Source organism: Polypterus senegalus, chromosome 7 (genome assembly GCF_016835505.1).
Source record: "Polypterus senegalus isolate Bchr_013 chromosome 7, ASM1683550v1, whole genome shotgun sequence".
In the NCBI taxonomy this organism is placed as follows: Eukaryota; Metazoa; Chordata; class Cladistia; order Polypteriformes; family Polypteridae; genus Polypterus; species Polypterus senegalus.
The window spans coordinates 67,506,913-67,525,147 of record NC_053160.1 but is presented as its reverse complement, the minus strand read 5'-3'; the positions used below and the strand labels follow the sequence as shown (position 1 = coordinate 67,525,147).

The 18,235-nt window shown below is 39.4% G+C and overlaps 1 long non-coding RNA gene across 1 annotated transcript; it reads right to left on the bottom strand.

Moving 5' to 3' along the window:
* Window positions 1-3,813: 3,813 nt before the first annotated feature.
* Window positions 3,814-10,307, bottom strand: LOC120533025. The gene is made up of 3 exons (XR_005634424.1): window positions 10,259-10,307; window positions 4,281-4,374; window positions 3,814-3,842 (listed from the first exon to the last, which is right to left on the bottom strand). It is a non-coding gene; the product is annotated as an uncharacterized LOC120533025 (long non-coding RNA).
* Between the last annotated feature and the right edge of the window lie 7,928 nt (window positions 10,308-18,235).

The following is an 18,235-nucleotide window of genomic DNA, read 5'->3' as shown; positions in this document are numbered from 1 at the left end:
TTGATATTCCAGTTTCTGAATATAAACAGATTCATGAGAAATGTGCTGAAATAAAACAATGTCATCCTAGGTTTATTTGCTTGCATACCATCACTAGCTCTGTGAAATTTAGTGCACTTCAAGTCTAAGGACATTTATTGTTAATGAGAGAGAACAGGACAGCTAGCTTTAGGACTATAGGTTGAGTAGGGATTCTCACTACCTTGAGAAAAGACAACTATAAAGCAATTTTAGGATTGAATTGCTTTATTTCAAATCACACAATCAGAGTATGTGGTCTGAAATAAAAAAGTTCTTTAATATAACAATCTGTAGCCAAAAAAAATTCCAACTTTCACTTGTTCGCAAGAAAAAACTCTGGTCATCTAGGCAGGAACACGGTGGAAAGGGGTAGCAATGTTAGTGATGGCAACCAGTAGTATCCAAAAATAGTCTCTTTAACTATAAACTTGAGGTATGGACAATTTCAAAGCAATTATTAGTTACATGTATGTACAGTGCTTGCAGACGTGACAGGAAATTTGGAAATACATGTACAAAAACTACACAATGCCAATGGAGAAACATGTGCAACTACAAGAATTCATGAGTATAGGGATTGATAAAGTAATATTTAGTGACAAGCAAAGGAGCTACTGTACAAACAGCCTATGATAATACAGAGATTTTAATAATGTAAAGCTACACAAAGGCGCAAAATGCTATCACTGCAAGCAAGGTTGACAAAACTGCAGTTTCAGTCACCTGAAGTAACTATTAAATTTTAAGACTTCAGATTCAGGTATTTTCACAAACTTACTTTTTAAAGGCAGCATAAAGACAAGCAAAAAATGTAACAAAGACAAAAGGAGTGCTTTAAGTAAAAATGATTAAAGCAGAAATTTGGGACAATCTGAGAAATCTTTGAAACAGTAGTACTGTATACTTTGCTCCCCACACATATTCAAAATGAAATAAAATTAATAAAACATAAGTAAAGCACAGCAAAATGGCATAACTGCTTAACAGTGAATAGCTATTTCTTAGCCACTCACTTAGATGGTTTGCATCTTTTTTTCTGAACCAACAAATTGAGTGGTGCATCACAAGAAAGCACAGCCAGTTTCTGTAGGAGAGAAGGCAGATTGCTCTTCAGTCGGACAAAAAAAATAATGAATAGAGTGGGAAACATACTCGCTCCTAGGCAACCAAGCTGGGACCAAAAAAGATGATGGATGGAGTGGGAAATACGCTCTATCAAGCAGAATTCATCCCTCAATTTGAGAGGTGTGAGTATTCTTCCAGTTTGGTCCCATCTTGGATACCTGCAGGTTTACCTAGGATATGTAGTGTGGAAGGGCAGTCCTGTTGGGGTCCTTGGGTCCCACCAGGGGCTGCTGTGGGGAGAGAACCACCCTGGTTTGTGCAACTTCCTTATGGCCCAGAAGTGTTTTAGGTATTCAATACCATGATACCAGAAGTACTGATATCCCACAAAGAAGGAGTCATTTTGCCTCATCCAGGCAAGTTGGAGACGGGAGAGGAGCTGGACAACACTCACCTGAGAGGAGTGGAGTGGAGCAGAGAGAAGAGAAGAGAAAAGAAAAAGATTGTATTGCTGTATTGGGCTATACTGTGCTCACAAGTAAGAAGCCTATTAAAGGTACTTTATTAATAAAAATGTGTTTCGAACCCAGGTCTGTGTCTGTGAGGTTGTTTTTGGAGTTTGAGTCACTATATATATATATATATATATATATGCGTGTATTTTTCTTGAATTGGGAAATGGGCTAGCAATATAATCAAATAATGTAAGCAGCAATGCAAGTTGTGATACTGTTACACATTTAATGGATATTATAGATTGTAATAACATTTTTGGTCCCATCACCCGGCCTAACTAGAGTGCTGAAGGGACCTCATAGGCTAAAATGGGTAGTGAATGTGTGCTGGAAACAACAAGTGGATTCTCCTGCCCATCACGACTTAATCTCTTGCAGTTGGCAGAGCTTTCCTGTATCTCAATAAACGACAGGGCCATCAAACATAACTGGACTCTGTTCAAGGCCTCAGTAGTGCAGGAAGCTGCAAGAAGCCACTGCTTGTTGTTTTTTTTAATGGAAGAAAACACTTGGACCTACTGTTGGACACCAGCAGTAAGGGTACTTGTCAGTCCATATCCCCATCCTCCACTAATGTCAACATGGGTTGCTGGACTTATTCTCTGTGATAGGATGAAAAACATGGCATGTATAGGAAGTGTACAACAGCTGGCCATCTGGATCAAGATAAGCTAGATAAAATGGCTTAGGCCTATAGATAAAATACTCCTGGTGCCTTCTTTGGGAGGTGTATGAGGCACAGCTCAATGCATGATAACAAAAGGGAAGACTTAAAACATGCTGGAGGATTTAGGACTCTGAGATGTCCTGAGGGAGCATCTGGGAATTTCCCCGGAATTGGCTGAGAATTGCTGCTGAAGATTAGTGATTAACTCTTCTCAATTCAACATATTGCCACTGAGACTCTAAACTCATTACTATACATATTAAAATGATACTTCAATAATAACACAAGTCCCAGTTGTCTACAACAACTAGCCAGAATGAAGACAGATATAATGGGGGGGGCATTGCATTTTCTAACAGCTGAAAACAAAAAAGCCTCTATTACACCTCTTAGTATACCATGGTGAAATAAGCCAGTGACTAAAGGTGGCACAGGACAACATACAATGGAATGGATGTGCTGCACTTAATATAATCGTCTCTAGTTTTGCCAAAATATTCTTTTCTGACATTATCTCGAGGGTAAGTTATGCAATCAAAATAGCTTTCCTAAACAATTTATTGAAGCATTTGCCATCCCCCGAGTTGGTATTGCTCTCCCAGAAAACCACAACGTAAACTTCTAATCAATGCATAGTGGAACATTCTAAGGATTATTCAACTATTCACCCAACATGGTGACTGATCGCAGGTGCTCCATGGCATGCTAGAAGATCACAACCATCTCCTTTGTCCTTAAGTTTAGTTCCAGGTGATTCTCCCTGCTCCACATGACAAAATTCTTCACCATCATTTTACAATCCTCTTCATCTCTACTGTTAATGCAGCCTACAATACAGGAATCATTTGAAAATTTCTGAATATAAAATAAATTGGGAGTTACACTTAAAAGTCAGAGATTGAGATGAAAGAAAAGTGAAACAAGACATTTCCCTGGGTTGTCCCTGTTCTGCTGACCTCATCTCCCACATATAGAACTCGAGAATCACAGACTGTCTTGTGTTAATTAGATAGTTCATGATTTAAGACATCCTGTGAACATCCTGTCTAACTCCATTATTTTATTCTATGCCAGAGAGGCTGGATAGTGTTAAAGGCACAGAAGAAATTCACAAATATGATCTGGCAATAGTGTCAGTTTTATCCATGTAGTAGTAAGCTCTGTAGAGCAAATAGACCTGAGTTTCATCTACTCCTATATGTGTCTGCTATGTAAACCATAGGAGACTCACAACCAGAGGTTAAAGTTGACTTGGGACCAGCCTCTCAAAGCTCTTCATAATATGTGATGTGAGAGTTATTTGTCTGTGGTCCTTAAGTGCATCCTTAATACATTTTAGGCAATGTAACTATGTAAGATGTCTTCCACAATTGTAACACATTTGGCATGTTCAGAGAAAGGATGAATAGTGCTAAAGGATCTCACACAGTTGTGTGGCACATGACTTCAGCATCCTCTGATTTAATCAGGTCAAATTGTATTGCCTGTGAAGTGCTTCTCAAGCTTTTTTCTTACCTGATCAGCTGAAACAACAGTCTGGGGTAGGGGTAAGGTTCAGGCATCAGGGATGGAATCTATGGTGGAAGGTGAGGAATTAAGCATTTTGTGTAGTTTTATGGCTAGGCTGGAGGAGTTGGAGCTAGTTTAAAAGAATTAAACCAGACAATAAACCTTACTTCATTTCATTTTGAAATATTACAGGTTAGGGAATATACTTTAAGACATAAAAACACAAGCACTGGTAAAATGGAGGCAAAAATAATATTAAATTAACTATATACAGACTTCACTCTGTGTTCTTTTTATGCTTTGTGAAGACAAATGCAAACAGACTACTCTGTGAGGGGGAGGCAATGGAAAACTAAATCAATTTAAGACAAATGGCTAATCAGGAGACTTGGTCAACATTATATACAGGGTTATGTCATGTAACTAATAATTGTACGTTTTAAAACAGACTTGGCAAATAAAGTGCTGTGTGCCCCCCTTCTACATAAGTAATTTGAACTGACCTGAACTGACTTGATGTTGCATCGGACTCCTCTGTTGTCTGAATTCTTTTACTGGTGCTTTCCTCGCATCCCACTTCAAGTGACTTCAACAAAACTGTTTAAAAAAATGAAGCTGAATTTAGATTTGTTTTCATTTTTTTAGCTTTTAACATTTTTCCTTCCTGTTGATATTTGCTTTGTATAATTTAAAAACATTACTTAATGTGCCTTATGGCAGTATGTCTTAAATAATGTGTCACTTAGTAAATTATATAATAATATAGGACCTCCTGCCTACTTTGCCTAAACAAATTAAAAAAGTGACATAATAGTCTTTTTTAAAACAAGTTTTAACTGAAAATGTTTTGTAAAGAACTCAACAGCTATCATATATACCAAGACATTTACTGCATTACAATGGCTGATAGTTTCACAATTATGTCCAATACTCTGCTCTTTGTGTACAAAATGCTGAAAATGGGAAATTGCAAAACCAAGCTTCAAGCACTGTTCAGATCTCTAACATGTTTCCCCATTATTCATTTGGAAGCACCTAAACATTCACTGTACTTTTATCACTCCAAAACCAGAATTAAGTAATGAAAATCCATTACATGATTACACCAAATGTTTGTGAAATGCTGAGTAAAAAACACAATGGCAAACCTAAAGCTTGTATCTTCATATGTCAGTGTAGAAAGAAGGGTTCTGTCATTCGGCAATAAGCTCTGCATTTGTTCTGGGCATCTGGTACATTACATGAGGCAATCCAAGTTGGGAGGGCAATGAAGACAAACAGTCCAGGACACCACATTTTAGACAGGTGGTGTTGGGATGGATGGATGGATGGATAGATAGATACTTTATTAATCCCCAATGGGAAATTCAGCAGCACCATACTGATAAAAACAATATTAATTAAAGAGCAATAAAAGCACAGTGCAAGTTAAAAAATGCAAGGTGGATAGTGTGAGGCAGGTATAACAGTCTATAATCTTGTGTAGTGTTAACGTTTACCCCCACTGGGTGGAACTGAAGAGTCGCATAGTATGGGGCAGGAACGATCTCCTCAGTCTGTCAGTGGAGCAGGACAGTGAAAGCAATCTGTTGCTGAAGCTGCTCCTCTGTCTGGTGATGATACTGTTCAGTGGATGCATTGGATTCTTCATAACAGGAGCCTGCTCAGCACCCGTCGCTCTGCCACAGATGTCAAACTGTCCAGCTCAGTGCCTACAATAGAGCCTGCCTTCCTCACCAGTTTGTCCAGGCGTGAGGCATCCCTCTTCTTTATGCTGCCTCCCCAGCACACCACCGCGTAGAAGATGGCGCTCGCCACAACTGTCTGATAGAACATCTGCAGCATCTTATTGCAGATGTTGAAGGACGCCAGCCTTCTAAGGAAGTATAGTCGGCTCTGTCCTCTCTTGCACAGAGCATCAGTATTGGCAGTCCAGTCCAATTTATCATCCAGCTGCACTTCCAGGTATTTATAGGTTTGCACCCTCTGCACACAGCTGCCTCTGATAATCACAGGGTCCAGGAGGGGCCTGGGCCTCATAAAATCCACCACCAGCTCCTTGATTTTGCTGGTGTTAAGGTGTAGGGGGTTTGAGTCACACCATTTAACAAAGTCCTTGATTAGGTTCCTATACTCCTCCTCCTGCCCACTCTTGAAGCAGCCCACGATAGCAGTGTCATCAGCAAACTTTTGCACGTGGCAGGACTCCGAGTTGTATTGGAAGTCTGATGTATATAGGCTGAACAGGACCAGAGAAAGTACAGTAACCTGCGGCGCTCCTGTGCTGCTGACCACAATGTCAGACCTGCAGTTCCTGAGACACACATACTGAGGTCTGTCTGTAAGATAGTCCACGATCCATGCCATCATGGTGTCGTTTTGAGGATAAAGGGTGTGCAGACTTGCTTAAGTATTTGATTCTCTACTGGAACCAGTTGGACTATAATTCATGTTCATGGCAAGCAACTCATAAGTGACTTAAACATTTGCAGACTTAAGAGTACAAGGACACCTGGGCCCACTACAGGAAACTCCATGCTGACATTCATACAGCTAAAAATGTGCCAATACTAACCACAAAGTGATCTGAAAAGGACAGGAAAATACTGTGAATATTTAAAAAAATGTATGCTAACAACTTAGCCAGTACTAGGACAAAGTTAGTATGGGGGTATTGAATTTTCACAAGTGCAGGGGATGATGTGCAATTACAATACAAATAAAGCCTGCATTATTTGTGATTGCCTGAAGGCACAAAATCAACAAGGGCTGCTGCCTCACAGTAAGGAGACCCGGGTTCGCTCCCAGGTCCTCCCTACGTGGAGTTTGCATGTTCTCCCTGTGTCTATGTGGGTTTCCTCCCACAGTCCAAAGACATGCAGGTTAGGTGCACTGCCGATCCTAAATTGTCCCTGGTGTGTGTTTGGTGTGTGTGCCCTGAGATGGGCTAGCGCCCCGCCCGCGGTTTGTTCCTGTCTTGCGCCCTGTGTTAGGATATAGCAGGTTGGAAAATGACTGACTGATGACAAAAATCAACAAATTACAACAAACAGAATCATCCTAAAAAAAAACACAAAGCCACAGGATTGCGTTGCATCAAGCCAAATGCAGACTGTATTGAACTAACACTTGCAAGATGGCACCAGTAGTTTTTTCTTTTCATATTTTTTGCAAGTTCATTTGTAATTTTATTTCCTCTATTCAATCAGTTCCTAACTGGCACCACCAGTATCAAACACTTTCATGTAGTGCATTTTTGTTGCCTCTTCTGGCTGTGTTTTTGATGTAGTTGGCCAAAAACTCTACCGCAGGTATTCTGATACTAAAGAGACAGTGGCAGCGAGTAAGTCTTGCCAGGTTTACACCAGTTAAAAATAAAATGGTAAAAAAAAGTTGCTATCTAAAGCTATGACAACAAATACAAATTTCTGAATTTCGTCTAATAGCATATCATACTAACATATTTTTCTGAATCCAAAATAAAATAAAAAAAGACTACCTTAATTAAACAATATGATCAATGAGAAAAAAAAAACCTAACCTATCTGTATGTGAAACTGGTTAGAATGAAACCCTGTAGCCACAGTGAGACCCCGGGACTGAACTTGAGAACCCTGGCTACTCCCTTACTACCAGTTGAGGTGAAGATCCCATTTTAACTAACTTATATTTGAAATAATGTGGCACAAACGATGACCAGTTGAAACAGGGGTGTTCTGTTTTAGTACAAGGCAAAATCAACCTAACATATTATTTTTATATTTTTAATGGAATTAAACAGTCATTCTGTTGCATTTTCTCAATAGTCCGCATTGCCCTTCTGTTGACCTATGTCAATATTGTTGTCATTTTCGTTTTGCTTGAACATCCATCCATCCATTTTCTAACCCACTGAATCCAAATACAGGGTCACGGGGGTCGGCTGGAGCCAACCCCAGCCAACACAGGGCACAAGGCAGGAACCAATCCTGAGCAGGGTGCCAACCCACCGCAGGACACACACAAACACACCCAGCACACACTAGGGCCGATTTAGAATCGCCAATCCACCTAATCTGCATGTCTTTGGATTGTGGGAGGAAACCAAAGCGCCCGGAGGAAACCCATGCAGACACGGGGAGAACATGCAAACTCCACGCAGGGAGGACCCGGGAAGTGAACCCGGGTCTCCTAACTGCGAGGCAGCAGCGCTACCACTGCGCCAACGTGCCGCCCTAGATCAATTCTTGCTTTTCCTAATGAACTGGCTTTTGTTCATGATCATTGCAAAGCACAATTTTAGATGAAAGTATTCTTTTGAATTCAAACAGGTAATGAGTGGCAGTATTTAGAATTTTGGGCATATATAAATATAACTTAACCCTGTACCACAGCCTGTTAAAATGGCAGCTTCAGTCAGATTTGAATGTAACACTTTAATCTGTAATTTTCTGCTGTTACAAAGTTTTGAATGGTTTAGATATAAAGCAATATACACTGAATTGTGGTTTACTTTAACTTATTACATACAGCATTGACATATACAAATTGCACATTTATGTGCCCAAAAGAATGAACTGAACATTATAAGTACAGTACAGAAAAGAACAGGTGAAAACAAATAATATAGTGAACTATGTAGAAAGTCCAAAGTCTGTGAAGGGACGTTTTACTGAGCTGCACAAGTGTTTAAATTGATCAAGGCATACCATCACTACTGGCTTATGTAGTATGTAGAGCGAGGGGTGGGTCAGTATGCTCTACCATCACTTGACCATTTGTGCTTTGCACACCAAAGCATTCATAGCAATACTGCATGTGCCTTACCACCAAGGGCCACTGGCCCCAACCTCTTCCTTTGAAGTGTATGTATATTAGTGTGCGCGCCAATCCAGTGCAGCTTGAATTTGTATGCATTTTATATTGCATCATGAGAAACAGGAAGGCAACAACAGAATAAAGAGTACTAATTGGGAACAAGGATACCACTTGCTAGCACAACTTTACTTCATCCCATCACATCATATTTTCCACGTAGCTCACCACCCTGTCTCTTTTTCCTGTGCAGTGCACCTGCTCACCTTCACTTGACACCAATTCCATTTCTCTGCACAATTACTGTCTCACCTTGGAGACTGACACAGTTCTCCTTGTGGAGTTCATTTGCTTTAACTGCAAGCCACATTTCTTGTCAGCACTGGCCTGAAAAAAGGAGACACACCGCCTTGCTATACCATTGTTACCAACAGATAAAAAAACATGGGCTGGCCAATTTTATCCTTTTCCATAACGTCATCATTGATTTTAGGGTATGTATTTTAAATAGCAATATATTGAAATGTCCTTTCTTATTGGATACCTACTACCCTAGATGTACTGTATATCTTTACAAATTTCAGCTTTATAACTAAATGGAAAACAGCATTTTCCTTGATGAATTAGTGAGTAACTGAGTGAATCATTCAACTATGCATTTGATAGATAGATAGATAGATACTTTATTAATCCCGGGGGAAATTTACATACTCCAGCAGAAGCATACTGATAAAAAACAATATTGTATTAGAGTGATAAAAATGCTGTAAAACAGACAATAACTTGTATAATGTTAACGTTTACCCCCACCTATCCCCCCCCGGGTGGAATTGAAGAATCGCATTGTGGGAGTGAGGAAAACTATCTCCTCAGTTTGTTAGTGGAGCAGGACAGTGACAGCAGTCTATCGCTGAAGTTACTCCTCTAACTGGAAATTATACTGTTCAGTGGATGCAATGGATTCTTCATGATTGACAGGAGCCTGCTCGTGTCCGTCGCTCTGCCACGGATGTGAAACTGTCCAGCTCCATGCCTACAATTGAGCCTGCCTTCCTCACCAGTTTGTCCAGGCGTGATGCGTCCTTCTTTATGCTGCCTCCCCAGCACACCACCGCGTAGAAGAGGGCACTCGCCACAACCGTCAACAGCATCTTATTGCAGATGTTGAAGGACGCCAGTCTTCTAAGAAAGTACAGATAGATAGATAGATAGATAGATAGATAGATAGATAATTTTATGCATTTCATTTTGGCACAAACGATATTCCATAGGTCAAAGCGAAAAGAGCTCATCGAAAACAAATTTTCGTGAAACGCTTAAGTTAACAGTATGATTCAAGTGAATAAATTCCGTCCGTCCTTCCTAGACCCAATGCTTCGAGTACGGTGTTCAGAAAATGAATAGTAGGATAGTGTGACGAACAGAGCTGAACACCAACACCGACACGATAAACCGGCTTTAGACGGCGCCTACACTGAACCGCAAGCAAGCACCCCCTCCGTAGTGCAAAAACCAGCCTCGGTCGTTATCAACTGAAATAAGTTTTAGCACGTCCACTCGCAAACCCCCGTACCTGTCAAAGCAAGAAAGCCATGTGTTTAAGAATTCATTTATATTTACTAACTTCAGTTTTCTTCAAGATGAATATCCTGGTGACCGTTTTCAAAAAAAGAAGCACTAAACTTACTGAATGGTGTATCGCCAAGTATGTCGCGACTGCATAATTGTCAAGTGTCAGTCGGAGGATATATTTTCTACGGTGGCCGAGAAGTGATACACGCGGCCTCTATTTTTGGTTGCGTGATGGAACAATCCTGTGCGCTAGTGGACTGAATCAACTGCTTTGAAAGTTGGAGCGTTTGTAATTTTTGTTTATATACTTTTTCGAAGCGTTTTTAAATCAGTATCTTCGTTCATATGGGATTTGCTGCTTGGTGCATCAGAGCCTTTAGTTCGTTATGTATTCTGCCCAGCCCCGGATCTTTTTTTCAGGAATGTGCAAGCATCGTTAAGCCCCTGATCTTTTTGTCTGTTTGATTCAGCCCCTGATCACAACGCATTTCCCCCAAAAGCATTTCTCCGAGCCAAGTTGATTGTTAAAGACAGACGAAGAAGCAGAGGGACAAACGTGTTGACAATAAGAAAGAGCCTAATAACGCATCCTCTCTATCATGCGGATTCAGAAATGACCATAGGGGAACCGTGCGTGCGATCTTATTTTCTCAAGTGAAACCGACTTACCTTATAAATACACCGTGTACGGTGATGAAAGCTGCTTAGAAGTGCAGCGTACGCCATATCATCTATAAGGACGGCAAACAGTATAGACAATAGACATATTCGGTTTTGTTTTTCTTTTTGCAAATTGAAATTGCATAGTAATTGCAGAGTGTAAGACTGCGGGTCTCTTTCAGACACGCAGGCATCACCTGGACAGCCTGGTGGTAATTTGCAAGTTCATTGTGTATATATATTTAATTTATTCATTTTCTCACAGTTATTACATGAAGTAAATACATTTAATTATGCACTAAAAATTCCCACACTTTCAGGCTGCACAAGGTGTGTTTATTTCTAAAATACAGTAGATTCAGAAAGTGTCCAGAATCCTTCATATTATGCACACTTTATTGTGCTGTAAATTTATGTTTAAATGGATAAATTTGCCATTTTTCCCCATCAATCTACAACTCCCATAATTACAGTGTGAAAATGTTTTCAGAAAAGTTTGAAATTTATTAAAAATCAAAAGCTGAAATCTCACATTCATATAACTATTCAGACGCTTAATTCAGTACTTTGTACAAGTACCATTGAGAGACATGTGCTTATAGTTCACCTGTCTGAGGGGGCCGTCCCGTAAAGTTTCTGAGATGCAGTATGAAGTAATACTTTACAGCTACAGTCTGGCAGCACAAGGGTGGCGTATGGCCACAAAACTTAGATTTATAAGACTCAGTGGTGTTAATAGCTATAATATAAGGTGAAGTGGATCATATGTCATTCCTTAAATGTAAGAAAAAAGGACCTATACTCCAGTATATTTTTTCCCATAAGTTCTAAGGGCATCTTTCCCTGTGTGAGATTATCTCCAGGATTATCATAAGAACTCACATAGTGGCAAAAATGCATATCAGTCCATTCCTGAATTTTTGCTACCCTGGTTCCCCCAAAATCTTTATAATGACACAAGTCAAAGTTTAGCTAAGTAAGCAGTGAAGTAGAATCAGGTCACGGGGTCACAGGTTGTATATCAATAGTGAACTCACTTTGTAGCAGTCTGCCCAATTGTGCTCCAGTAAGTGCAGCACAAAGCTCTAATCTTAAGCATGCTGTAAGCAAGGCTGGATCTACCATCACTCCCTCAGGGGCCCATAACGGCAAGGGGCTGTTTTCATCAGTGATGCACTTGATGAAACAATCAAGTATCCACAAGTCAAAAGAACAAGGGGGAAAAGATGAAATGATTGATTATCAGCAAGTTGAAGACCACTGCCCAGGGGTGATTAAGCAATCGAGTCTAGTTCCGAAATTAAGAATGAGAAATGTCACGCTGCTTTAAAAGACCAAGTGTCCGCAAGCTGCATTGTTAAAAGTATGGTGGGTATCTTAATCTAGCCTTGGTCTTCATGATCCGTAATCATTAGGGGAAGAGGTAACTGCCTTTGTTGGAACTGGAACAATACAGAATGTTTTCCTCAGCAGTGGCACTTTTTTGTGCCTTATTGATATGCTGCATGGGTAACTAATGATATTACAAAGTTGGCCAGAACAGGACTTAAGAACTCGAGGACTGACTCCACCTAGTCTCACAGATTTTTCTGTGTGAAGCCTCAGTTAGTGGTCTTCTCAATTAGGCCTCAGTTATGATCAGCCCATACTGATGGTCAGAGGTGGACTCATTACTGGCCATACCAGTTGAAGTGTCAGGAGTTGTTGATGTAGTAGAGATGATGTGGGGGGACTGGTCATTGGATGAAGGTGGTGGTGGTGGTGGAAGGACGGAAAACCTATTAAAATTGGATCACAGAATTAGCCTTTTCCATATTCCCATCTAGCAGAGCCATTTATTGGTTGAGACCTATAATTATGTCCAGTCCATTACAAATATATTTTATGTTATTTTGAATCTGTTTGTTTTCTATTTTAGCTCTGTAAGCTTCTTTACTTTCACTCATCCTTTTCTTCAGCATTCTGTGTACATTCTTTAGAGCCTTCTTGTCACCAGATTTGATTATTCTCTTCCCCTATCCTCATTCATACACATATACACACACTGCACTGGGTCTTTGTCCGCTCAAATAAGATCAAATCCGCACAGAATTAAAACGGTGTCAGGTATATCAGGTTTCAGCCAATTCTCTGTAATACACAACCTATGCTCACCATGACCCAAAATGAAAGTGAGAGTGATCAAACATTACCTTTTACAATAGAAGGCAGACCAATTCTGAATTCTTTCTGCTTTGGTTTTATTTTCACTCCAGCTGTTCGCCGTCTTCTTCAGACAATACATCTGCATTGTAGTGAAACAGAGCTGCTTATGTGATTGAGATTGCAGTGACAACAGATAATTACAACAATATTTAATACAACCTAGTTTTAGTTTCTGAGTGTCTCTTAAATTTCCAAGTGATGCAGAAGTAACATAGCCTTCAGATCCTCTTCATTCTCCTGATGAATTCTCCTGAGTTGGCAGCTTATCCAAAAGACAGTTGAGCTGAGCCAGCACTCTAGTTTGCAATGATGGCAGCAATCATATGTAAAGTCCATTTATATCATTTTCCTAGTAACTACTATCACTGACAAGCCAGAAGCAAGATCAAATCTAAGCCTAAAATTAGCTAAAATTATTAACCTAGTAAAATAAGTTAAAACCACAAAGAAAAACAATATCTGGATTTAAATATCCTTTCATTGTGCTTTAAATCTGTCCGTTTGATATTTCAAGTTGTTAGGAGGTTTGATGGCTGTGCAGGATCTTTCCATTCATACTTTTTCTTCTAGAGCCAGGGCACTAGGATCTTAGTCCTGGTGTTAAAGGTGATTAAATATTATTGTCTAGCTAAAATGTTATGCAGTAGATAGTCCAAATCATTAAGAGACCTTCTTCAACAGGATGACAAGTGTATCTGATTGACAAAGCCACCACAAACCTGAGTAGATTTTGCTCCATCTGTTCTAGGAATGTGGTTTATAACAGATGTAACTTTGCTGGCCCAGTGCTGCTGCTGAAAGCCTCTTGCTATTAAAATAGTCAGCAACTTGTCTATTAGTTTTCTTGCTTAATCAGCACCAGTAAACAACTGTCTACATAAATGTTTCTCTCTATGGAGATGCATACTTCTTCCTCCGGCTGTGTGTGGTGAAAAATGTTAGCACAGCAAGGGCTGCATGTCATGCCAAAAGGAAGGACATGCCACACTTTAACTTTAACTGTTTCATCTCTTTGCATGCTCCTCCAAATACATCATAAAAGTAGCATTGTCTCTGGTAGCAAGCCTACTTGAGGAACCATAGCCTTGATGTCACTAGAAATTGCAGCATGTACCCTGAATTGTAGCAATTCACTGGGCAGAATGGGCCCTACAATGGGTCCCATTAAGAGAAACTCATTCAAATGATAAACTTTATACTGTAGGGGACAGTTGAACACTATTCTGCACTTGTCATTATGGTGGAAGAAGTGACATGTTACATTCCACAGTTCTGGGGATTGTCCGACATCTTCAGTGTTTATCTCATTTATATATAACCTGCCTGCACAAGTGTCAATATCTCTGAATTGTAAGACGTCTTCATGTTTCCAGTTTTGCACTAACCTTTGTTCTGTACATTTAAGATGTGAGAGAGCTGCTTTCTTTGAAGATCTCAGTTGTGGCATGTCTTTCTTCTGCAGTATGGATGATACATAGTGAAGAACACTATTAACCTCCATGCTTACTGTTTTGGCCTCCAGCAAATTCATGGCCTCATGATCCTAGTGTACTTGTGTAACCAACTTTTCACTCCTAAGGGGAATTGTTTCTAGCTGCCATAATTTGCTTACATTTGAGCAGATGTTCCGAATCTAGCACCATGCAGATAACAAGGCTCTGTTGCGCTGGGAGATGATACTGAAGTAGCCTTGATGGGTCTTGCGAGGTTCAGCCTAGTTGGATAAAGATGACAGCTGGATCTCCTGGTGATCCCAACCTCACTGGTTCTACAGGGGCCATTAAATGTGAGTAGTCTGAGATGATGAATTGCAATGGATGAACGTTTTGTCTTGGTAGAGTTCTACAGTATATTACTCTACTTTCCCCTTTTGTATTCTTTAATGTGTAGCCTTTGTCAGAATGCCTCAAATCACATAGACTTACCACTGTTTATAAAGTATTGTATTTTATAACTTCTCCCCACCTTCCCTTCTTCATATATAACCTCAGGCAATTACATAGAGTAAAAGACAAACAGGAGTTAAGTTACAACTTTAAATAATGTATTATTGATAATATTTGTAAAATAATAACAATAAGCAAAGTACACATGAATATTGGCAAACATACAACCTGATAAATGCTGAAGTGTAATTTCAGGCAGCACACAGACTTGTACATTACTTAAATGTCTTTAGTTAAGTCATCATTTCTAGCTTTCTTCAGGACAAGCCGCATGCCTGCCTCAATATGGCTGCTGAACTGTGCCTTTCAGTGTGTTGTCCTTTTCATGGTAATGGTGAGAAAGACAGAGAGAGGGATAATGCAAGCACATTTATATATTCTCTGTCCAAACCCTTACACCAATGGGGCGCTGAGGTGCAGAACGGCCTCTGATTCAAAACCAATCCCAAACAGCCATATTTCAGACCAATGGGGGCACACAATACCTTTCACACCTGCCCCCAAAACCATTTGTTGAGCTGATGCTTGCCAGCTAGGTAGTTTGGCCTCCATGTGGGGGTTAGTTGAGAGAGTATGTCCTGCAGAGAATCATTTGCCAAACTGGTTTTAGGCATTTTCCACAACCATGCAATAAATTCCTAAGTCAGTCCTAAAGACTAGGGGGAGGGTTTTTTTAAGCATCAAAGCAATGCTGCTCTCATTAATAAAACACTAATATTATATTTGCTTTGTCTGACTTACAAATAAAGGCATACAAAATATTTATCAACATATATACCAAATTTCACACCTCAACAATGAACTTGATTAAAGGTCTGTAAGGGCACGCCTTGGAGGTGACCTTACCTCTTTCGCATTGCCTCAATTGGATGGGTAGGCTTAGCCAGAGCTAGTGGTTCAATAATCTTTAATCTTGAAACTCTTGTTAGGTTGAGAAGGAAGTTGTTACTGTTAAGGAGACTCAAGCATCTTTGATATCCTAAGCATCATAAGATTGTTTGCCCTTCAAATGAAGCTGCTAGGCTGCTGTATAAAAGAGAATGGTATATCCTGAAGCCATCATCCAAACTGGGATAAGTCAACAATGAATGTTGATTATTATGCAATAAAATCCTATTGACCAACTGTTAGCTGGTCTCTCGATTTAAGTCTCACTTCAAGAGGCAATTCAGAGTCCTTTCAATTACTTGTCCATCATTCAATTTGTGAAGAGCTATCAATAAGCCTCCCTTTATAGGTCTTACAGATGGTCTTTAAATGACAATGAGCTGCCTGGTGTTACCTTCCACACCTTTTCCAAAATCCATTGGCCAAACTGACTGTTGAACATGGACATTTTTATCTCTGTTCTCCTTTTTAGTAGTTTGGTTTAAATGTTTTAAAGTGTCTGAAATTGTTTTCTTCCTGAATATAATGAGAAGCCATTATGAGACATTTTAGAGTCTTGTATACCTAAGATGGGTTATATTTTATGGAAATTATAATTAGTTGTAATTTGTTTGGTACACATGCATTTTTAAATTAAATCTGTGGTTTCTGTCATTTGCTGTTCAACAATAATTAGACACCAAATTCAAACAGTTATACCCTTCAATTAGCTGTGTCTTCTTTTTATTTTTTCCTTGTTTTAACTGTCAATAATATATTCAGCTCTTAGAGATAGCAGTCTGTAACCACTTTGTGCCACAAACACAGGCCAAAAGGGCACGCCGAAGAAACTGACCTGAACAGAGGTCACTCCTAATTTAAGATGTTTATTTGGTTTTTGCCCTGTTGAAGATATATGGATTTTTGTATAGCACAGAGCATACACATGGGCAAAAGGTCTTGTTTAAGGCTTGCAGGGATATGCAAATCGTAGGGTTTATAATACTTGTACTACAGGGCAGTCGTTCTGACATTGATCATTTATTTGAATTGGTTTCACAACTCAATGAATTACTCTTATGTCTAATTGAGTTTTTAATTAAGTGACTTTCATCTTCTCTTTTTCAAAAAGCGCTGTACTGTAATACAGGTGTATATTTAGAAGAAATGCTGAAATTATTTTTTTGCTGTATCTTTAAATGCTTAACTTTCCTTTGCCATTTTCTTTTTACTTCACATTTTTGCCACTTAATTGCAGCTAAACACTTACAATTAGGGAAAATGACACTGAATGTTAATTGGGAGCAGCAGGTAGAAGATCATGCTCTATTGTGTGCTAATTAATAATCTCTGATCAAGCTTATCCACTACTTTATGTACATTTGGCATTTCCTGTTCCCTTAGAATATATTACAAACACCGCAGTCTGACAATGATACTTAGAGTGAGGCTAAGGATATCATGGTTATAGTATTTGAGCTCTAGTTTAATGAGAGTTCTCCTGCATTTAAATTAGAATGTGGAAAACTCAAGCTTTGACATTGTGCAACAAAGATGCAGTGTCTTCTAAACAATGTGCACAGATACTGTTAAAAGATATAAAAAGCTCTCTTTATGGCGTACTTTGGCTGTTATTCTAGATTAATAGATGAAAACAGAAATAATCTTTGTCTACTGCTTCAAACAGCTACTAATCTAACAAAAGGAAATTTTGATCTGCAATGCAAGCCACCTGCAAACATTAGCAGTGTAGATGAGCAGTGTAAGATGATACCTACTACCTGTCCATTAGAAGGATTCCCAACAAAACTAGTGAAAAGCTTAATGGCATTTCTTGCAGCATCCACTCAATATTTCATTGCTGACTGGCACTGTTCCTAATGCATGGATGGGTGATTACTCCTTATCTCTGAATACAGAAAAAACAGACTCAATGCATCTGGACAGTATTAACAGCGCATCACTTTTTCCACATTTTGTTATGGTACAGCCTAATTCGAAAATGGGTTAAATTCATTTTTTTCCTCAGAATTCTACACACAACACCCCATAATGACAACGTGAAAACGTTTACTTAAGGTTTTTGCAAATTTATTAAAAATAAAAAAATCAGAAATCACATGTACATAAGTATTCACAGCCTTTGCTCAATACTTTGTCGATGCACCTTTGGCAGCAATTACAGCCTCAAGTCTTTTTGAATATGATGCCACAAGCTTGGCACACCTATCCTTGGCCAGTTTCGCCCATTCCTCTTTGCAGCACCTCTCAAGCTCCATCAGGTTGGATGGGAAGCGTCGCTGCACAGCCACTTTAAGATCTCTCCAGAGATGTTCAATCGGATTCAAGTCTGGGCTCTGGCTGGGCCACTCAAGGACATTCACAGAGTTGTCCTGAAGCCACTCCTTTGATAT